Source organism: Ambystoma mexicanum, chromosome 8, assembly GCF_040938575.1.
Source record: "Ambystoma mexicanum isolate Mex_15411 chromosome 8, UKY_AmexF1_1, whole genome shotgun sequence".
Taxonomy (NCBI): domain Eukaryota; kingdom Metazoa; phylum Chordata; class Amphibia; order Caudata; family Ambystomatidae; genus Ambystoma; species Ambystoma mexicanum.
Window position 1 is genome coordinate 13,824,808 of NC_090929.1, and position 23,992 is coordinate 13,848,799.

A 23,992-nucleotide genomic window follows, 5' to 3' on the forward strand; every position below is an offset into this window, starting at 1 on the left:
TGACATTGAACTGCAACCGCCTGGTGATGCTGAGGAGGAGGAAGAAGATGGGGTTGCACGTCAGGCAGGTGGCGATGCACAGGAGGGACGTGCTGTGCACCAGAATCTGATAGACCAATATTTCTAATACACATGGGTGCGGAGTGTGCAATGGATGTGGGACTCAGGGCACTGGGTGTTGGGGGGATATGGACACTGTGCACTGTTCACCAATAAAGCACACATACACAATAACCAATGTCCAGTCATGTGTTTGTTCTTGACACAACGGGTGTATTAACCATAAAGTGAATAGAAAGTGCATGAACCCTCCACCCCAAACACCCTCCCCCTCCTCCACCTCCCCCCATAACTCCCCCAAACACCCTCTCCCCTCTCCCACTCCCCCCACAACTCCCCCAAACACCCTCTCCACCCTCACCCTCCCCCCACAACTCCTCCAAACACCCTCTCCCCCCTCCCCCAACTCCCCCACACATGGTGTGCACTTCAGTGCAGCATTAGTCCGCACGAGTCACCAATAACAGGCTGCCCCTACTTCCCATGTCCTCTACCAGTATTGGGTGGCTGCATGTCTGGCTGCTGCAAGGTCCGCGCAGACCTGCGCAGGGGGCTGGTCTGCCTGGAGCTGGCAGAGTAGGAGGTGGCTGGTTGCTCCAGTACCTGTGCGGGACGCTGGCTCTCAATGGCATCCACGATGCGGCTGAGGAACTGCCTCATACTTGCCAACTCGTTACAGATGCGTGTGGTACTCGCTTCTATTGTGAGTTTAATGGCCGTAGCATATTCACGACACTCCTCCACCGCCAGCGCACCGTTGTTCACATGCTGGCCAACCAGCGCAGTGAGCTCCTCCTGGCGCTGTTGGATGAGGCTGATTCCCTGGTCTCTGTCCCTGACACCGGTGGATTTCGACGCAGCGTGCGGCATGGGTCCGCCATCAGGTGAACACTCCCTGGGGTTCCATCTCCCTGGCAATGACTCACCACTAGACATCTCATGGCTGCTGGCATTGGATGTGGGGCGTGGGATGAGGTGGGTTGACAGCTGCGGGCTGGGTGTGCCCTGTCCTACGGGTGTTTGGCATTGGCCCTCTTCATCCGACAGCGGTGCCGTGGCAGCTGCTTCTCCAACCGAACTGTTGGCAGCGGACAGTGAGCATTCTGCCACTGGCTCCTGTGTGGTGGTAGCGGCTGGTGTGGGTGCTATTGCATTGTCAGTGCCCCTTTCACGCCTTGTTGACGTGTCATCCTGTGTGGCTTTCGCCTTCTGCAGCATTCCTGGTTTGCCAGTGCCCCTTGATGCACTAGGCCTGTTGCCTCCTTCCATGCCCCTGGCCTTCTTCAAGGGTGTTGTGGCCTGCGCCGCGGAGTCCTGATCCTCACTGTCAGATTGCGAGCCAGTGGGTGACCAAGAGAGGGACAGCATCGGTGATGGTTCTACGTGCATCATGCATATGTTGGTATTGCTGCAGTTCTCTAAATTTGAGGCTATTTGGACTTTGGGTTGTCACATACAGGTTGCTTGCCATATAGGCGGGTCATGCAGGCATACGTCTGGGTGACACATGTATGAGATGCTGCATGCATGGGGATTTGATGGTGCTGTGGACAGCCTATAGGCAGGGTTGTGTACAGGTGTGTGTGATGCCTCATGCATTGCCTCATTTCTCTGTCACATTTGGGGGACATCGTCATGCTTTGCATTACAGTGGTTTGTGTGGACACTCACCTCCATCAGCCGATGAGGGTGCTCCACGCTCCATTTCCCCCACTCCCTCAATTGTTTCTATGCCAATTGTGCTGGCACATGTCTCCTCCCAGTGTGTCATCTTGATCGGGGAGCTTCCTTCGCCACCTGTTCCCATGCCCTGGCTCCGATTGGCTGCAATAATGCTCCTGACACGGAGGCGCAGGTCATCCCAGCGCCTGCGCACCTCCTTTACAGTGCGGGGGTGGTGCCCACCGCACTGACTTTGCGTGCCACCTCCTCCCAGATCTCCTTGTTTCTTACCTGGGCGGCACGCCGCATGTCTTTCACAAACACGACGTCCGCATTTTCAGCAAGTGGTCCGGCAAGCATATTTAGCTCCTCCAAAGAGAAACAGACCTTTGGCTGGCGCACAGCACCTTTCTTCAGGGCCTTGGGCATTGTGATGGAGTGTTAGGTGAAGTTGGGGCTGCTGTTGTGCTGATGCAGGTCCTGGGTGCTGAGGATGGAAATGGATTGTGTTTTTAAAGATGGCTGCCGTGCTCTTTCCTGTTCCTGTGCGATGACGCTACTTCCGGTTCTGCTTATTTACGGTCACCGCTATTAGCGATGACCGCTAATAGCGGTCACCGCTAATGCCGGGTCCATTGATGGCGGTAGTGCTATCAGCGCATTCCTTGATGCCGCTAAGGGCCATTTTTGGGTCTTTAGCGGCATGGCAGTAATGTCCTTACCGGCATGGCGCAAAGCTCGTGCCCGCAAACTCGTAATGGCCCGCTATTAACACGGTAATTGCTCCATGCTGGTGAGGACAGTTATTTACCTCCAACCTCGTAATGAGGCCCATAGTGAGAAACTGTTTGGTCTACTTTCAAAATAATCTCGACCAACAGGCTGGGGGGACAACTCCTTGATGAATAACAGACGCACTGAAAATGGAGACGAGTATGGCACACAACTATGTGTGCTTATCATCTGGAAAATGGAATGACATGCAAGCCTTGGAAAACTGGACCTTAGATGGCTAATCTATATGATACAGATTAATAATGATTATGTTAAATGTTAAAGGTAATTGTACCGCGCACCGTCACCAACGGAATTGGTCCCCAGGCGCTCAGGCGGATCTGTAAACAATAAAGGTAGGATGGGTTAGTAAGGTGAAGAAGGGAGTAGGATAGTGAGAGGAGTGGTGTTCTGTTGGCAGCTTCAACTCAGTATACACCGGGTGCTGAGCTTTGGTGCGGGTATCGGATCGGAGTCAGTCCGCGCGTGCTGTTGTTCCGGCTTATGTGTCGTTGCAGTTTTGTGAAGTGCGTGTGGCTTGTTGTGCGAGAGATGGTTGTGTGAGTTTTTTGAGTGAGATAAGTATGCAGAGTTTGAGCTTATATTGGTTAGTGGGTTACCTGACCTTTAGCATGCTAACATTCAAAGTTCTATCCAAGTGTGGCACCTGTTGGCCCTCACATTCCCACCCAGACGCGGCGCAGGCCAGTGTCCAGGACTCCATCCAGGTGTGGTCATGCCAACATTTGCACTTTTATCTAGATGCGCCGCATAAATGTTAACGACTCCCCGGTACCATAAATGGTATACAGGGGTGGACTCGGAACTAAGAGGCCCTGGAAATAATTATTGGGGACCAAAAGAGGCCCTGGAAATAATTTTCAAAGTGGTCCCACAGGACACATTTTCAGCAAGCCGAAAGCTTTTCGTATGAGAACATTTGGAAATGCCACACAAAAGATGTCCAGGGTGCAGAGGCCCATCGGGAAATCTCCACAGTTCCCTATAGGCCAGTCCACCCCTGATGGTCTGCAGATCATAAGTGCCATTTCGTATGGATGCTCTCATCTGTAACCGTCTGAAATCGGCCTGAAATTCCTATTGATGTGGGTTCCAGCAAAAGAAATGTCCAAAACAGAAAGTCAGCCATTTTAAAGAACAGCTGGTTGCTTTGGTCTTTTTTTTAAATCTTTGTTTATTAACGTTTTAAAACAGATTTTTTTTTAAACCTACAAAGGCATGTCTTACGTTTCCAACACTGATGTGATTTCAGTTCCTGTGATGTCAAAGGTCATTTGAGGTCAAAAGTCATTTGAGGTCCTCGACTGGAATGTACTGGCCAGGACATTTATCATGGCTCCTCGGAGCCCTTTGCTTTACCTGTACACTTTCCCTTTGAACTTCAAAAGGGGATTGTGTAACGCATTTTTGTTTTCAATTTTACTCTGGGAACAGTTGCCACAAGTCTGTGTTGGAAGGGACACAAAGGAAAGTATGTACATTCTTTAATTGTTGCCTGGATGATCTACTGCACAGCGAGAGGAAAAGAAAAAAAAGCGAGGCGGCGGCGGTGGCGGATCCACAGAATAATAAACTCCAGCCTGGCCTCCAGTAGATGGAACCAAGCTCAAGATGGGTTAGAGGAAATAGGAGACCCTTTACTGAGGGTCACGTCATAATGATGTGTTATTTATATAGCGCCTTAATCCAAAGCACATATTTAAATACAAAATCATCCACCGAAATTGGTACTCATTTATCGACCTCAGAAGGATGGAAGACGGAGCTGGTCTTGCCAGTATTCGAACCTGCGAGCTGCAGATCACACTCAAATCACAGCAGTGAGCGCTCAACCTGCTGATCTATTTTACCGGCTAGATGCATGAAACAGCGTAAACCCAGAATGCAATGAAATATGGCATTGGGTATATAGAAATAGTCATCTTGCCCATCTTTGGGTATATAAAGAAATAATTAATAAAATATAAAAGGAAAATAACCATTGCACGGTAAAAACTTTTTCCAGGTGCAATAAAGAATTACTCACCATAAGAATGAATGACGACCAAAGAAAAACACAGCCTCATAGCTGCACTTTAGAGTTTTAGGTCAGTAATGAAATAATAACATAAGAATAGAGAACAACCCTGTCTGAATAAGAAAGCTCAAGTCCCAAACCTTTGCCTGTTCATACATAGAAGCCTGCACATTATCTCCTTGAGGTTTTTAATTGTTTGTTTTGTGTGTTCTGTTTTTAGTGTGTAAATGACCAGAATATCGAAGGGGTATTGTGATTGAACCATTGTGAAAGAAATCTAATGTCCTGAAGAAGGCCCTAAAACATCACAAAACGGCACTAGAGATAGTGCTGCATGCAACAGAAAGGCCGAAACATACGTTGACCATCTATGAGGCGTTACTATTTAGCTTCATCATTCCCTAGAAACCACATTTATGGTTTTCCACTCAATAACGTGTGACTTATACATGTTTTTTTGTCTCTTTTGATTTGTAATTGATACATCTAAGAGCGACGACAAAAGGTTTTCTGTTGCTTTCTCTACCAGTGTCCAATATCAACGTTTACAAGATAAACTTGATCTACAATATATGGACTCTAGTCGCATACTAACCCCACTTTTGTAGAATTGTTTTATTGTGATATTAGACTAATTATTATTTTTTTTTGGGTTCATTAACACATTTGAAAAAAAAACTTTTTTGAGAAGAAAGTCCTCGTGGAGATTTTGTGTATTACTCTACCTAAATAAAAGAGGGAGGAGCGCACTGACCTGTTGAACAACAATAGGGACAAAGAGAGGGGTAATCAATCTTTTGGTTCTTTATAGTTCTTGCTCATACTCCCTCATCTAAAGATTCATCCCCCATAATAAAAAGTAGGGGAGTACCCAATTTATCTACCCCTACAGAGATGCATTCTTTTTCTGGGGTGGAGACTTTAATTGTGTTTGTGACCTGGCATATGACCAGTCTATACCACTAAGGTGCGGGCCTCCCCCAGCCACAGCAGCACTTAATAACGCCCTAACTGATCTGACCCTGGTCGATGTTTGGAGAAAGTTCCACCCAGATTCGAGAGAATACTCTTTTAACTCCTCCCCACACGGCTTCCACAATAGGTCAGATTACATCTTCATAGGCAATGGCCAATTCAAAGAATTTGCAAGTGCCGAATACATGGCTCGCATCATATCAGATCACTCCCTGCTGATTGTCGCATGGAACCAATGGAATGTCACGCACCCCTGTCCCGACGTGGCGCACGCCCACAGATGCACTGTCAGACCTAGCTTTCCGAGACAACTCTGTGACAAATTAGACCTCTTCCTGAGGGAAAACATTGGCAGCGTTAGAAGGTGGGGGACAGTTTGGGAAACCTTAAAGGTGGTCACTAGAGGTGAGCTTATTGCTGGGGGCATCCACAAACAACTGAGAGGGGAGTTGGAGGTCTTAGAAGCCAGAGTTAGAGAACTAGAGTCACTGCAACCACGCACACCATCTGCTGGGCGAACTCTTGAAGAGGCTCTGTCCAACTGCCTGAGCACTTGGGAAAGATAGTCAAGGTTTGATTATGTCACCAGTACGGCACGCAAACACGTAAAAGGGGACACATCTGGGAAACTGCTCGCTTGCTTGTGCCATAAGGAACATCCCAAATCCCCAATTATGCTTTAACGAGATGAATGCGGGGAGCCCTGGAGAGCGCAGACAGCGATTAAGGATATATTTGTCACCTATTATGCCACACTATACAGCCATACACCGGCCAATGACATAGCGGAGGTCTTCACGCACATCAAACTCCCATGCTTCACTAGCAGTCTACCTTCTAGATCAACCCTTCACCTTACAAGACCTAGAGGAAGCAATCTCTGTATCAGCCTCTGGCAAGACACTGGGTGGAGATGGACTTCCAGCAGAGTTTTATAAAATGTACCAAACTACGCTAGCCATGACGCTTCTAAAGGTATTTGAGGAGACCTTCGAAACAGGCGACCTCCCAAAAGATGATGCGTGAAACATGGGTGGTTCCCATCCTTAAGCCTGGGAAGCCATCGGATGTATGCGATTCATATAAACCTTTAGTCATGCGTGATTGTGATGTTAAATTATTAACTACGATGCTAGCCTCACGGCTTCGTCGGTGCATAGCATAGCTAGTACACTCAGACCAAACTGGGTACGTACCTGGTCGTAGCACCACTTTAAATATACGCAGATTACAACACATAAATGATCAGACAAAAGGGTGCTCAGAACAATATGTGGTAGCATCGTTAGATGCGGTCAAAGCCTTTGATTCTGTGTATTGGGAGTGGATAGAGGTTGCAATAAGGGGCTTTGGGTCCGGAACATTCTTTATGAGATGGGTTAAAATACTTTACACTTCCCCCAACCCTAGGGTAAAAACGGGGCGATACATATCGAGACAGTGGGACATACAGAGGGGGCCCCGACAGGGGTGCCCGCTCTCCCCAATGCTTTACATACTTGTGTTAGAACCCATAGCGGCATACCTCAGAGAGGAGTACCATCAGGCGGGGATACACATAGGGGACACCACACACTTACTCTCGTTGTACGCCGATGATGTACTAGTATACCTATGCCAGCCGCACCATAATCTACCCATATTGCTAGAAATTCTAGACGACTTGGCAAGGTTATCAGGGATCAGCATCAACAGACATAAATCATGCTTATTCCCCCTAGCTGGGCTAAATGACACTAACCTGACTGATGCGCTAGACTGGGGCCTGAAGCGGGAACATGATTCCTTTAGGTATTTAGGCATATGAGTTGCTCATACCCCGGAACAGACACACGCCTTAAACACATTGAGGGCGGTGGAAGGTGTTAAAAGTTCAAGAGTGTTTTGGTCTTGACTGCCTCTCTCGCTTATGGGTAGGGTGGCTATCACAACAGTGATCATATTACCCCGACTTCTGTATGGATTCATGAATGTCACCTTCTACATTACAGCCCCTTTCTTTTGAGAATTAGAGGGCATATTGAGATCCTTTATATGGGGCCCGAAGAGGCACAGACTAGCAACCCTCATTCTGTCGCTCCCCTTTGAGCACGGTGGAGTCCAACTACCACGGCTGGAAGATTACTACCTGGCGGCCCACCTTAGCTTCGTTACCAAATGGCTCTCAGTCCAAACGACTACTGTAACATGGTTTGCTTAATACACTGATAAGCCCTATACTATTAAGGGAAGCACTATGGCACCCTGGGAGCAAGCACGTAACTTACCTATTACTACTAACGGTGGGCAGACAGGTCTGGTTGAGGTCACAAAGAATTCTGAAGCTCAACCACCCCTATTCTCCTAATGCCCCATCCTGGTTAGCAGTGGGAGCCAGAGGAGCTGAAGGGAGCGCGATGTTGGGAGGAATCAGGCAGTGCAACTTAGGGAGACATGTATGAAAATGGTACCTACAGTCAACTTCCAGACCTCATACCGAGGGAGGGTCTCCCAAGAGGGCAGTTCCTAAAATATAGGAGGATAACCAAATTTGCTAGGTGTACCTGGCCAGACTGGCCTGCAGAGCCTCAGCGCTGTTGGCGCTCATGTATGATCTGGACAGCGGCTGCAAGTCAGTGTCCAGACGGTACAGGGCCCTACTTGATAACACGAACACCGACCGTACGAAGCTGAAGACACAGTGGGAGACAGACTTGGGGGCCGATATCACGGATAAGCAGTGGATGTGGGCGCTCGGCTATGTGACAAAATGCGTCGCGCAAGGCGAGATTTAGACTGATTCAAGTCAATGTGCTCCACCGCACATACATGACCCCGGCTAGGGTTGCTAAGTTCAAATAAGATGCATTATCTACCTGCCCCCGATGCGGTCACGAGAATGCCCGCTTAATGCACATGCTTTGGGAATGTGTGCTGATACTAAGGTTCTGGGCTCGAATGAAACATGCTTGTGAGAGTGCAGGGATTAGTAGGTATAAGCGGACCTCCCTGGAATGCATACTAGGTGTGTACTCTATAACCAGTGAGCACAACCATATCTCAAAGTTCATGGGCTTAGCCTGCATATCGGGTAAGAGGTGCATAACCATGACTTGGAAATCGAGAAGAGGCCCGCAGTTTGAAATATGGCTAAAGGAAATGCAGCGCTGGAGTGAAGCTGAAACCACAGCTCGGGGACACTCTATAAATGTACATGGTGGGGATGTAGGGCATGGAAGGCACTAGTTAGGTCTGTTCTCTATCCTCGGATGACAAACCACTGTGAGCTTACCCAGTGCAAATCGCAGTCGAATACACATTTGATCCCCTAATGTGACAGGCTGTGCTATCTTTTGGGAACAAAATGAACACTTGTAATATTATTTTTGCTCAACTGGTTGGGTATCAGATTGTTGTTTCCTTTTTTTTTCTTCCCTTCCCCTTGTTCTGACCCCTCCCATCCCCCCCTTCTATTTCTCCTTTCTTCTACAAAGTTGTTGGTTTATTGGATCATACCGCATGATGTTGTGCAAGTACAACTTTAACACTGTGCATTAACTGCATCAGATGAAAATGCCAATAAACATATAAAAAAAGTACTATGTACGCCAGACAGTGGTCCACTGGAGGTCCATCTGGAAAACATGTCCAAGAGGGGAGCAAAGCTGCCCGCGGCCTATAGTGCTATGTACCCCAGACAGCGGTCCACTGGAGGTTCATCTGGAAAACGTGTCCAACAGGGGAGCAAAGCTGCCCGCGGCCTATAGTGCTATGTACGCCAGACAGTGGTCCACTGGAGGTCCAGCTGGAAAATGTGTCCAACAGGGGAGAAAAGCTGCCCGCGGCCTAAAGGACTATGTACGCCAGACAGTGGTCCACTGGACATTCATCTGGAAAACGTGTCCAACAGGGGAGCAAAGCTGTCCGCGGCCTATAGTACTATGTACGCCAGACAATGGTCCACTGGAGGTTCATCTGGAAAACGTGTCCAACAGGGGAGCAAAGCTGTCTGCGGCCTATAGTACTATGTACGCCAGACAGTGGTCCACTGGAGGTTCATCTGGAAAATGTGTCCAACAGGGGAGCAAAGCTGCCCCCGGCCTATAGTGCTATGTACGCCAGACAACGGTCCACTGGAGGTTCATCTGGAAAACGTGTCCAACAGGGGCGCAAAGCTGCCCGCGACCTATAGTGCTACGTACCCCAGACAGTGGTCCACTGGAGGTTCATCTGGAAAACGTGTCTAACAGGGGAGAAAAGCTGCCCGCGGCCTATAATAGTATGTACGCCAGACAATGGTCCACTGGAGGTTCATCTGGAAAACGTGTCCAACAGGGGAGAAAAGCTGCCCGCGGCCTATAGTGCTATGTACGCCAGACAGTGGTCCACTGGAGGTCCATCTGGAAAATGTGTCCAACAGGGGAGAAAAGCTGCCCGCGGCCTAAAGGACTATGTACGCCAGACAGTGGTCCACTGGAGGTCCATCTGGAAAACGTGTCCAACAGGGGAGAAAAGCTGCCCGCGGCCTATAGTGCTATGTACCCCAGACAGTGGTCCACTGGAGGTTCATCTGGAAAACGTGTCTAACAGGGGAGAAAAGCTGCCCGCGGCCTATAGTAGTATGTACGCCAGACAATGGTCCACTGGAGGTTCATCTGGAAAACGTGTCCAACAGGGGAGAAAAGCTGCCCGCGGCCTATAGTGCTATGTACGCCAGACAGTGATCCACTGGAGGTCCATCTGGAAAATGTGTCCAACAGGGGAGAAAAGCTGCCCGCGGCCTAAAGGACTATGTACGCCAGACAGTGGTCCACTGGAGGTCCATCTGGAAAACGTGTCCAACAGGGGAGAAAAGCTGCCCGCGGCCTATAGTGCTATGTACCCCAGACAGTGGTCCACTGGAGGTTCATCTGGAAAACGTGTCTAACAGGGGAGAAAAGCTACCCACGGCCTAAAGGACTATGTACGCCAGACAGTGGTCCACTTAAGGTTTATCTGGAAAACGTGTCCAACAGGGGCGCAAAGCTGCCTGCGGCCTATAGTGCTATGTACCCCAGACACTAGTCCACTGGAGGTCCATCTGGAAAACGTGTCCAACAGGGGAGAAAAGCTGCCCGCGGCCTATAGTGCTATGTACCCCAGACAGTGGTCCACTGGAGGTTCATCTGGAAAACGTGTCCAACAGGGGAGCAAAGCTGCCCGCGGCCTATAGTGCTATGTACGCCAGACAGTGGTCTACTGGAGGTCCATCTGGAAAACGTTTCCAACAGGGGAGCAAAGCTGCCCGCGGCCTATAGTGCTATGTACACCAGTATCAGACTCTGGTGGCGACTCGCTTCTCCCTCAGTTAGGCCGCTCCTGCTCTGCTGCCTATCAGCATTCCTGGACTCAGCAGCGTTATGCGGGCTCCAGGCTTCCTCCAGCCCCCGGTTCTTAGTGTAAGGCAATGTCCCCTCCTTTGAGTTCCAGCTCAGGCTTCTGTGTTTCACCCTCAGGCTGGCTCTCTCTGCTTCTGCATTGGGATGGGTATTAACAGAAACCAAGCAGTTCACCTGTAAGGGGCCATGTGCATGATGGTACCCCTCAACCCCCATATATCGAACCAAGATCTGGGACTCTGGGGTACAGGGAGATGTGGCAATAGCTTTATGTAAGGATTCCTTGTCCCCTAAAGGGGGGTCACCCCCGGTGAGACCCCGCTTTCCCTGTCCCCTATTGAATTGATATTGTATTTCTATCGCGCTCGTACACAAGTGTTTCAGAGCGTGCCAAGGCAAGGGAGAGGAACGGGGGAGAACAAAACAGCGATCTTACTAGGCCCAGTGACATTGAGAACGTGCAAGTGCATGGGAGAGGGGGAGGGGAAAAGTGCATGGAAGGGGGAGAAGTGGAAAGTGCAAAGCAAAGGAGAAACAGATAAATAATAACACATAAATAATAAAAGCAACAAACAGTGGTAGTGCAGCCAGCAATTTGCAAGTGTTAGGTTTAAGGCAGCAGACAGGGTAGGTCAGATTAAGTGCAGGAAGAAAAGGGGGGGGCAGTATGGGTACAGATACAGACCCCAGTGCAAGGGGTGGCCCGGAGGCAGTGCGGGAGGATGGCAGAGTGAGCAGGTACCTGGGCCCTGAGGACAGAGGGTGGCCAGGTGCACGGTGCTAGGAGAAATCCCTACGGGGAATTGGGTGGAGCGGCCCCCCTCCCTAATCCCAAAGGGGGTGGCTCTCTCTTGGGGAGGAGGGACGAATTCCCTGGATTTCTCCTCACAGGGGTCATAAGTTAACAGACATGTAAGCTCGTCTGAACTTTGCGTTCTTTTCACAGGTCCTAAAAAGTGTGGTTCTTAATTTTGATTGTGTTTTGGATTAAGCTGGACCCAATAATGCTGCAGGTCGGTGTCTTTGTTGAAATTTAGGTTTCAGTTGTAGAGCTTCACTTGGAGAAGTTTTATTTTTTTTAACTTTATTTTGCAGCTGACAAATACAATATAGCAAAAACAGGGCCAGAAGCCCCGGACATACACACATGATTATATCACATTTTGAAGACCTTAATAGAGTCGTATGTGTGAGATGAACAATGACTAATCCCCCACACTAACGTGAGATGGGAGTTTAGATTCTATTAAAGACAAGGAGGCGATTATTATGCATTACAATCTTTACTCTGAAACCACAGCAGCAAAGAAAAAAACTTTTACAAACAAAAAAGATGTAAAGAACAGAACTAAATCAGAGTTCAATGGCAATGTATGGGAGCTCCCCAATCCATCATGGAGGACAGGTCATGCCCTGCAGTCGACCAATGAGCAGGGACCCTTCCTCATATAAGTCCATTACTCCAATCCCAACCCCTCTTTCTGTAGCTGTCTTGAACCAGACGTCCACTGCACAGATCAGACGACAAACGATGAAGGCAAATCCAGTGAAGTTCTCATACCACGCACTCCATAACTTGTAACTGCGAGCCATACTCCTGATCAGGACCTTAAACCATAGCTGTAAAAAAACAACAAGCAAGAAGGGTGGGTGGTTGGGCAGAACAACAAACCAAAGAATGTTTTCATTTGAACCACCTATGTACATGCATATCACAATTGACATATCATATCCAGGGTGGGAGGGTGGGATAATAATCGCCTCCTTGTCTTTAATAGAATCTAAACCCCCATCTCACGTTAGTGTGGGGGATTAGTCATTCTATGACAAGACAGGAGGCTCATATTATGCAAGTTCAAAGCTCTTGCATCTCATTAGTACAACATGATCCATAATAGAGCCAATATAATGAATAATAAAATAATAGGAAAGGAAACCTTAAATGTTTTCATTAAATAATCAGCTGACCGCAAGAGGATTGCCCAAGACTAGGATGCCCGAAAAACTGTCCTATAAGGCATAGACAAATCCACTGCAAGAAAACAGGAAAATGTGTCAATTCCTGTGTTCCTTACCAGCCACCAAAACCAACTGGTTAAAAGAGGGGAAAACATTGAACAAAGTTCTCCAATACTAATAGGTTAGGACAAAACTCATCTGAAATAAACACCCCTGTTGTCCAATCAAACATTTAAAACACTTAAATTCATACCCTTTTTGGGAACCTAGAAAGCAAACCAAAGAAAATAAGCACCTAGCTCTCCTGGAGATAAAGAAAAGAAAAGTACCCTATAGGGGTGAAAGTCTTGTAGGTTCCATCCCATGCATTAAAGGAAGATATCGCATTAGAAATAGGGCATGTCGCAGAACTACACTGGGAACCAAGAGGGAAAGACAAATCTTCAAAAGGTAAAATGGGAGTACATTTTGTAATAGGACAACCCATCCTGAGCAGAGCGGAAAAGCAATAGAATGAACCCACAATTGTCTTCAGACATATATGTATACTAAGGAGGGATGTCTTCTGGAGGCAGAAACAGAATGGAAGAGAGGAGCCCCACCTGAGAAGCTAAACCCATCAAACCGCCAACACGGAGACCTTCAGACCTCCCTAACTCTTGCAGAAGGACTCTGCTACATGACAAAAGGCAGATAGTAACAAACCTGATCCTTAATCCTTAAGAGGGCAAACTTGGCAAGGAGAAAAAATGTATCTGACATCCAATCGCCACCATTATAGTGATATGTAAACCCCCTTGTAGATATGCCCGGTGTTTGAACCTTGATCTCTCCTCCCTGGAGATAAACCCCCTAGAGGATCAAAACTAACCGAAGGAGGACACCAAAATTCCAAAGTCTTAGCAAGACTCTAAACTGCAAAGAACTAATCACTAAACAGTTAAACTGAAGTTGCACACCAGAATAGGTCCAGCAAATATTTCAGCCAACTTGCAGATCCTTGAAGCTCACAGCACCTTGAGCTGGCACCTTACTGTAAAAATGAACTCTTGTGAAAGAACCCAAAGGACCACCTGCCATGCAGGCGACTATGAGAACCATGTCAGTAACTAAATATAAATATCCCAGCCCTCTGGTAATCGTAGCGGCAGACACCTTCTGATAGTGAATGTATAGACGCTAGAACACATCAATAGAGGGTCATGAGAACGTGGATGGGGAATTAGTATCACTCCCAGACCCCTCTATCCCACCAAAGGATATTGAGTCCTCCCAAAAGAGGAGAAACCTCCCCCACGTATCCAAGAGAAACCTTGCAACCCAGAAGAAAGCTACCCTGAGGACCCCATTAAAGCACCGCTTTACACCCTTAAGAGAAATAAATACACTATAGCACCTCTAACCAACCCCTGACCGTGGACAGGATCAGCTTAACTTCTTGAAATACCAGATATTAGCAGAAAGGAAAGTAACTGACGGGAGGGAAATGCTCAGTGCGAGTCTGCACTGGTCACGCGTCAGAACTCCTGTAAAAAAGGAAAACGGAAAACCATCGGGTGTTACCCCCAGAAGTGTAATAATATGATGCAATCTCCCCAAGGATGGCGGGAAGGGAATGAGGGGGAAAGGACTCTGGATAATTAACAATGCCCTGTAAATGTAAGGTTGAGAAAGAAACTGGGACCACTGTCCCCTCAAACCCTGAGGACTGAATCACTGTATTCATGTGAGGCTGACTGGCCACTAAAGGAATCAGGGAATGAAAAACTAAGCACATTGTCCACAGCAAACCAGTACTTATACAGTACGACGAACCCTCAGGTATACGAGAGGTGCTTACTTATCGATCTCAGCAGGATAAAAGACAGATTTAGACCTTTCCAAATTTGGGAACCTGCATCAGGAGGGTCAGCACAGATATGAAAACAGCACTCTATTTGGTGCACTATAGAAAAAATATATATGTATAAAGAGGTTAAGCAACGCTCATGAGGGTACAGAAGCCTACTTGTACTCCTCGAGCAAGTGCATCTCCAAATGCTCGCCCGAGCAGGGCGTGATAATCAGCAGTATACGAGGGGGTAACCTCGCATTAGAACTCAGGCAGAGCCTGAAACCGAGCAGGTTATGGTGCATGTCAGTTAAGGTAATTACCCAAGTTGCCGACTTTAAGGGAGGAAACACTGAGCAAGTGTACCTCAAACTGCTCACCCTAGCAGGGCGTGGACCCAGCAGTGTACGAGGGGACCCCTCGCAGAGGAGAAGTTGCAATATACTATTAGACAGCAAGCTGAACCATAGGCCAAGCTTTGGGAGGAAAACCATGGGGCAGGCGCCATAAAGTTATTACTTGGCAATTCATCTATTAGATACCATCAAGTGTTTCCATCAAGTGTTTCCAAACATTCCATCCAAGTAAAACATGGTTGCTCAACTTGTCATGCAACAAAAAACTGAACAGTTACCCTCGAGCTGACCCTGTCTCCACCAAAATTCAATAGAATAATGAATGTCCAATGGAATAAAAGTAGGGGAGAAAAACATGTCCCCACTAAAGAGGTTTAAGCCCTGCAGACCTCACTAGAGACACTCTTTTCTCCTCATGTTGAGAGAAAATACTGTAGCTTAATCAGCACGGGTATTGGGTGGAGCAATTGAGGTCGGGGAAGCAAACCTAAGGAAAGGACTGAGTTGTCCTGAACTAACTAAGGTAAAGGGCGACAGAATTTTTAACTAAAAGACGAAGGATAATACCAGAGAGATGGTTAGAGAGGAAGGTACAACCCCTCCATATGGGTCTGTTTACAACCACTTCCACACTCTCTTTTCTTCAAAGTACTTAATAAATAAATAATATATAATATATAAAATATATAATATATCCAACGAAGAGGGGTTACGCCCTCACGGGGGTCCGAACCCCAGGCCCTTATATAAGCTGATACTCACTGAGCTATCCGGGCCACTGACAATTCTGAAAAACGCAAATGTGCTCCAGTCAACACTTAAACATATTGTTTATCAAAAGCGTACACTGAGCAAGTGCACCTCAACTGCTCACCCCAGCAGGGTGTGGCAACTAATAGTACATGAGGGAGCACCTCGCAGTATAAACCAGGCAAAGCCTGAAACCGACGGTTACTGCACGCCTACCAGAACAAACAATGGCGTCAGCCATTTGCAGCACTTAAACAAAGCTGCCGACCTTAAGGGAGTAATACACTGAGCAAGTGCATCTCCAACTGCTCGCCCGAGCAGGGCGTGATAATCAGCAGTATACGAGGGGGTAACCTCACATTAGAACTCAGGCAGAGCCTGAAACCGAGCAGGTTATGGTGCATGCCAGTTAAGGTAATTACCCAAGTTGCCGACTTTAAGGGAGGAAACACTGAGCAAGTGTACCTCAAACGGCTCACCCTAGCAGGGCGTGGACCCAGCAGTATACAAGGGGACCCCTCGCAGAAAACACAGGCAACCTTGCCACCGAGCAGGTGACTGCACCTTTCCAGGGAGGATAATGACATCTGCCACCAGCAGCCCCCAAACAAAAGAAAACTGTCAAGTTTAAGGTAGGAAACACTGAGCAAGTGCACCTCCAACTGCTCGCCCGAGCAGGGCGTGATAATCTGCAGTACACGAGGGGGTAACCTCGCAATAGAATTCAGGCTGAACCTGAAACCGAACAGATGGCACCTCAGTCAAGGCAAATCACCTAACTTAAGAAATAAGTAAATAAATAAACAATAAAATAAAAACTGCAGAATTGGCAGTATATGAGGCTCTGCAGTAGGCGAACCAGTGTTAATATAAGTTGAAATATCAATATAAACACAAAATAAAATATCAATTTTTAAATATATATATACATAAACATTCATATTCAAAAGTAATTAAAATTACATAATCTTGTTAAAGTGGAAAAATGCGGACTGGGCTGTCTCAAGTGGTCTCGCATAACTAGGGTGAACGGGCAACCCGGATTCCATTTGAGAAACCCCTCTGGGATTTGCATGGTTGGGCCGTATGGAAAATAAAATTGTAATTATTTACCCCAACATGTTCCGAATTTAAAAGTTGGAGGATTGGTTCGAACCTGGAACCTTCCAGGTACCACTGACAACCCCTACTGCCTGTGCTACAGAGACTGGCTTCAAAATAATAGAAAAGAAGGAAACATAGGAAATATATAGGACCAAGCATGCCCGCAGCACCTGGCAGTCCCAGGTGTAATTCAAAGAAAAAAATGAGGCGCAAATTAACCATACATACATTTTTTAAAATATCCATGATGTTCCAGACATTGTATTAGAACCCTGGCACCCAGCCTCCCAACACCAAGCACTTAGCTGTTGAACCACTGGAGGCTGTGTTATCCAAAGGAACACTGCAGCCCACCAAAGGGCTTCATACACAGGTCGCCAGCAGTGCAGACCCTGAAGCTAATGTAACAAACACGGAGGGCTTAAACAAACAAAAGAGAGGCTTGCGTGCGCTGGCCTTGAAGCTTATCAGCTTCAGTCCGGCCGTAAACCATAAATAAACACAAGAATGCTCGCGTGCGAGCACACCTGCACCAAGCATTAGCTTCTGTTAGCCAATAAATCTTTACATAAAGAAAGCTTCCACTCAGACCAGTGCGCACGCACGGGATAAAGAAAACAGTACACACTTAAACATAATGCCCTGAGGCAAAGTTAAACAAACAGTACTTTAAAATATAAAGGACTAATATATATCTTAAATGTATCACAAAGAAATGCTACAAGCATACAATATTTTTCCCATAATATAACCAATTAAGGTTTAACTTCTACTGACAACATGTAAGACACAAACTGAAAGGAGTGACTTAACTGTGGTGTCAGCAGCAAAGAAAGAGGGGTTGGGATTGGAGTAATGGACTTATATGAGGAAGGGTCCCTGCTCATTGGTCGACTGCAGGGCATGACCTGTCCTCCATGATGGATTGGGGAGCTCCCATACATTGCCATTGAACTCCGATTTAGTTCTGTTCTTTACAACTTTTTTGTTTGTAAAAGTTTTTTTCTTTGCTGCTGTGGTTTCAGAGTAAAGATTGTAATGCATAATATGAGCCTCCTGTCTTGTCATAGAATCTGACTGATTGTCGTCCACTTCTGGCTCTGCCTGGGTGGAGTTTAAGCAGTTCCTCAGGGAACCCCATATGTCCTTTGGTCTGGAGGTGGCGGTTATTCCTCTGACGTAGTTCTCTTCACAGTCATGAACACGCATCAAATCTCTCAGCCTTGCTTGTACAGTGGGGGGGAAAGGGAGGGTTTGCTTTCCAGATCTTCAATGTGTTTCTTTTGGCCACTGCGCCCGCCACGCCACCGCAAAGAACCCGCGTATTTTCGCGGAAACCTTGCCAATATCACCCAGCAGATACTTCAGTGGCGTTGCTGGTATGTGTAGGGCTGTTATTTCACTGAGGGTAGTGGCGATCCCAGTATTGTCTTATAGGCGGGCATTCACAATACATGTGCATAGAATTTACTGCCCGGGCTTCGCATTTCGGGCAACGTGCCGATTTGGAGGGGTCGAACTTGCACACTTTACTCGGGGGGATGTGCAGGTGGGTCAGTATTTTAAACTGAATCAGTCTGAAATTGGTACATAGGGAGATAGAGTTGGTAAAATGGCAGTATTTTGCCCATTGCTGTTCTTCGATTGTGATGCCCAAGTCGCTTTCCCACTTCTCCTTAATGTGGTTTCTAGATGGGGTGTGTGTTTGCACCGCCGTATGTTGCCCATAAAGCCTTCTTGTGTAAAGACGTCCGAGAGGAATTGGTGGATTGGAATGACGGCCACTTGGACCTGCATGCGGCGTTCAGGCGGCCATATTGCGTTGGTACGGTGAAGTTTTGCCCCACCTTGTTCTGGACCTCCTCCAGAGATACCAATCACCCTTCGGGATAAAGGTCCCCCAGTCTCATCTCACTTTGAGAAGTTGACTCTGAACTTGTGACGTGTCATATACTTAATGAATGTGAATAATGCAAGAATCGTTCTTCAGTGTCGAGGGTGAAATGAATTACATTCCAACGATGACGTATCGGCAGCTGCTTTCAGGTAAGGTGCAGCGATTCATATCCCTCGATAAAGGGGGTACTGTACCCCAACAGTGAGTCTGATCTCCTCCAGTGGTGAAGGGAATCATGAGTTTGGGGCTTTTAATCAATCCAATTTGGAAATGTTGACCCTCCTTTGCAGAGTAGGGAACATGCCATGCATGCATGGTGCAGAGTGTGTGCACTTTCTCAAACCACTGCAGACATACCTTCGCTCTGAATCAATGGCTCCCCCGGACAAATCAGGACATTAGTGCCCCCCAGAACCATTTCACTCCAACAGCCATCAGACACTACTGTTCAGGACTCCGAATGTGTGAGGGGCACAGGTCACCAACCACGGAAATCTTGGGCGTCTAAGCTCAAATGGATGACACTCATAGATAAGTGTGGACACTGCACCGTTAAAAAATAGGTCACGTATCTTGCATGTGCCACACTGTATGCAAGCCGGGAAACCATTGTGAAGCTTGAGGCATAGTGAGGTAACATTTCAGACTGCACCAGTTAAACGTTGAGAGCATATTTTGTAGTGCCACATTACACACCAGCTCGGAAACCTACAATGCTGTGCCACTACCTGTAGGCTCTACATGAGGAAAGTGCAATACTGACCCTGTTTCCTAATCATATGTTAGAAAACCTGTGGGGCCCACCTTCATCCTGCCTGGGCCTAACTTAATTGTTACATGGGAAAAGGATTTGGTTTTGCTCTGTTTTGTTAAATGCAACGCTCAGAATGTGTATTGTTTCCAAACCGTTATGTGTTCCCTGTGTCCAGGAGTTTTTATGATCTTTTAGATAAGACAGCAATTCCAGGCCCACATTTCAGGCATACTGAGACTCATTATGAGTTTGTCAGTAATACGGTGGTAATTCCACCACTACAGAATTACTGTTACCACTGCGGTGTCTACCGTAATCCCTGCCGTATTACAACTTGGCAGGAGCGCGCCTCCACCCTTGGCAGTAGCAGTAATTCCGTCTGGCGGAATTAACACTGAAAACTAAGTACACAATGGTCAATCTGCCCATATTCGGCACAACTACCATTACTGCCGGGTCAATCCACGCTAAATCCGCCGGTGGAATTACCTCCGGTGGAATTACCACTGGTGGAAATTACATCATCACAGGAAAAGTAAGTACTGCGGCAGCCATCTTTAAAAACACAATCCATTGAAAATCAACCTATTGGAGTGCCATCCATCCCCAGAGGAAAGCCTAATCATGACTGCACGGAAAGGCAGGTTAAAGGTACCTGATATGCGGGTCTGGAAACCCAAATTCAACGATCAGGAGCTAACAATCCTGGTGGAGCAGGTGGTGGCAAATTCAGAGGAGCTCTATGGGTCACAACAACATAAGACCACCCAGCAGCAGTAGAATGTCATCTGGGTATACATAAGGGCCAAGGCACTGGCGGCTGTCGGCCATATCCCATGGGACATTAATGACATGAAAAAGAGGTGGATCGACCTCAAGGCACGAGTCTGCACCCTAATAGCCAACCACCGAAGGGAGACGACTGCCACAGGTCCCTCTACAGCTGACCCGATGGGCAGAGATGGTCAGCAGCATCCTCCACATGGCGGGCCTGGAGAGTGTGGGTTCAGCGGAGGTCGGAGCCAGCAGCCAGGGTGAATCTGGTGAGTACATGAGTGAATGATGGGCCTATTGCAGATCAACCTAATAGCATGTAGACATACACAAACTGCCATGCATCCAGGCCACAGCAACCCGAACAATGCATGACCCATCCATGTGACACTGCAGGCCATAACAACATGAGTCATTGAAGCCGTGATCACCCTTACAATCCAACCAAGCAGGATGGCGAGTGCATGATGTACACAACTACCACCAATGAACTGCAAGTAACATGGACTGGCAAATATCTGCATTGCACATCACAACCACCCCTTGCCCGCACACCAGCCACCCATGCACAGACACCACAGCAAGCATGGTACCAAACATGTAGTGCATGTAGTTATGTAATACATAACTGTTGTGTCTAGACAATGTGTACAGTGATTCTTCAATGGTGGTGAAACGTGCGTTCATTGAATCAGTGTTGTGAGACGTGCATATGTTCAAAGTGAAATAAAGTTGTCCATGAGGTCCTGGAGGACCATTTGTCCTTCCCTCACCTCCCGCGTATGTCCTGAGATGCCCTGTGTTCACCTGCAACGTCTTCCTCATCAGAGCCAGGGGGGGGTGGGCATCATCTGGAGGCAGGTGTATGTTACTTTGTATGCACATGTTGTGCAGCAGTGCATGTATGACTATGATTTTACCCACTTTCTTAGGGCTGTACACGAGTGCACCACCTGTGTGGTAGAGGCACCTGAATCAGCAATCTGAAGATGCGCTCAATGCATGTCCTGGTCCTCCTGTGGGCCTCATTATCGGCAGCCAGGGCTCCTCACAGGTCTCATCAGCCCGGGTAACTGCGGATAGCCTGAGTCACCTACAAGAAACGGAATGTGCAGTGTTAGACATGGCTGTTTGTCTGTCAAGGTACATGCACATGGACATATTGTGCCATAGCCCTATGTGCAAGTCATCTGTGCACACACCGTGCATCAAGTGTGGTGCAGGGGCATTGGCATGCAGAGTGCACTTTCAGTTATTCACACTGTGTGCAACATCATTCATCATGTGGTTCTTTATGCACTGATGTGACCCATGCAGTTGACACTATGGTGATGGCGCCAGGCCATGCACTGCCCTACGACCATGCATTAGCAGGGAATGGCTTTGACAGGTGCTTTGCATGCCAGGATGCCCTGTGGAGTCACCTGAGGTCCATATGTGTACTAGGGGAAGTCAGTCATGGCTCATCGCAAATTCATTGCTTTATTGGCGATGCATTATGGGACTTGTAGTTTGCTCACATTACTTTTCATTCCGTTCTTCATGTGTGTCGCTGCGCTATGTCTTTGTCAGATTGACTACTACTTAGGGCTGAGCAATATATTGGAGTTTTGGAGATATATCGATCTATTTCCAAAATCGATATAGGATGAGACAATGTAGTTAACACTAAGATATATATATATATATATATATACATGATTCAGTGAAAAAACTTTGTTAAAGGGACGTTATGGTTAAGTTGCGCTACTAAAAACCTATGAAATTCAGTAAAAAAAACTTTGTTAAAGGGACGTTATGGTTAAGTTGCACTACTAAAAACCTATGAAATTCAGTGAAAAAACGTTGTTAAAGGGACGTTATGGTTCAAAGTAAAACCGAAAAACCCCTGAAATTCGGCAGTTATGGTAAGATAAGCAACCATAACTCGCGCCGCCACCGTGCACTGCTAACACTAACACCCAGGACATCAAAGATGACATCACAAATGTCATTGATGACATCACTGATGACATCACGTGGCTGGCTCTCCCTTTTTTTCCTTTCCTGACATATCTAGGCCACATGATTTTCTTCAGTAACAGACAGGAACTAAAAATTGTAAATTACTATATTCGTAGACTTATCTTTCAAGTATGTTCTTAGAATAATTCCCTTATGGTCCAGTCATATCATATGAAACATATACATAGGAGAAGTCACAACCTTGAAAGACAGCAATCCTTTCTGTGCATTAAAATTATCAGTAGATTTATCAGCACTTTCTGATACTTTTGATGTTTTTTTATTACTGTACTTTCCCTGTATATGCTCATATTTCTATATGTTGTACTCACACTATTTTCCTTAGGGTCCAGACACATCATGTGATATATATAGATAGGGTAAGTAACAGCTTTGAAACAGAGCAATCATTTCTCTGCATAAATGTAATCAGTTAGGTTATGAACACTTTCTGCTACTATTGCTGTTTCTTTTTCCTACTTCAATTCCCTTGTATATATTCATATTTGTATGTGGTGTTGTCTCTTTGTGATTTGTGTATAATAATGCAATTATGTAGTAAGTGGGTTTTATTACCTACTTATCACAAGTTTCACTGTACGCAAAACTCTAATATGAAAACAGTTATCATTTCACTATTCAACATGGCAAGCTTATGAATATTGCACCTCCATCATGTATGCTGCACACAATGCCTATGTTTCTACATGAGTACCTTAGTATACTGGATTGAAGTTAATAATAGAATGCTATTTATATCAATGCATAGCTTAATGCACTGATTAGCACTTGATATTCATTCCAATAATCTTTGACACGTTGTTTATTAACATTACACTAAGAATCTCTTGTACAGACTTTTCATGAAAGGTAAATGCACATGTGATGTCATCAGTGATGTCATCTTTGATGTCCTGGGTGTTAGTGTTAGCAGTGCACAGTGGCGGCGCGAGTTATGGTTGCTTATCTTTATTGCAAAATAACTGCCGAATTTCAGGGGTTTTTCGGTTTTACTTTGAACCATAACGTCCCTTTAACAAAGTTTTTTCACTGAATTTCATAGGTTTTTAGTAGCGCAACTTAACCATAACGTCCCTTTAACAACATTTTTTTTACTGAATTTCATAGGTTTTTAGTAGCGCAACTTAACCATAACGTCCCTTTAACAACATTTTTTCACTGAATTTCATAGGTTTTTAGTAGCACAACTTAAGCATAATATCCCTAACTTCATATACATGTAACATAGAACATACTAACCCCCTCGTAGTGATTTTCATGTCCGCGGACTACCACATGTCCGCAGACATATCGAAAATCTGAGCGTGGTGAATGTTAATTTAAATAGTGTGCCCCATTTCCCCTTTGAAGTTGGCTCTGAAAAGAGCCGTTTTTTTTTTTTTTACAGTTGCTTGACAGACACCTGTTATTTTGTATTTTTTTTCTTGTTTTCTTTTTTTACTTTACTCCTGAAATCTTCACATAACCTTCTCCAAAGCAACCCTTACATTCCAAAATAGAAAGGCATTTCCCGTAAAAGATAAAGAAATACCATCTTCTTTAAAATTAACAGCATTACTGGCATCAATATTCTCATTGTTACAGAAGAACATACCAGCTCTAAGCATGAAGGCACACATGCCTCGGTTGATGACACACCTAGCAATGTTTTGCTGAGGACAAAAAACTGAACTATT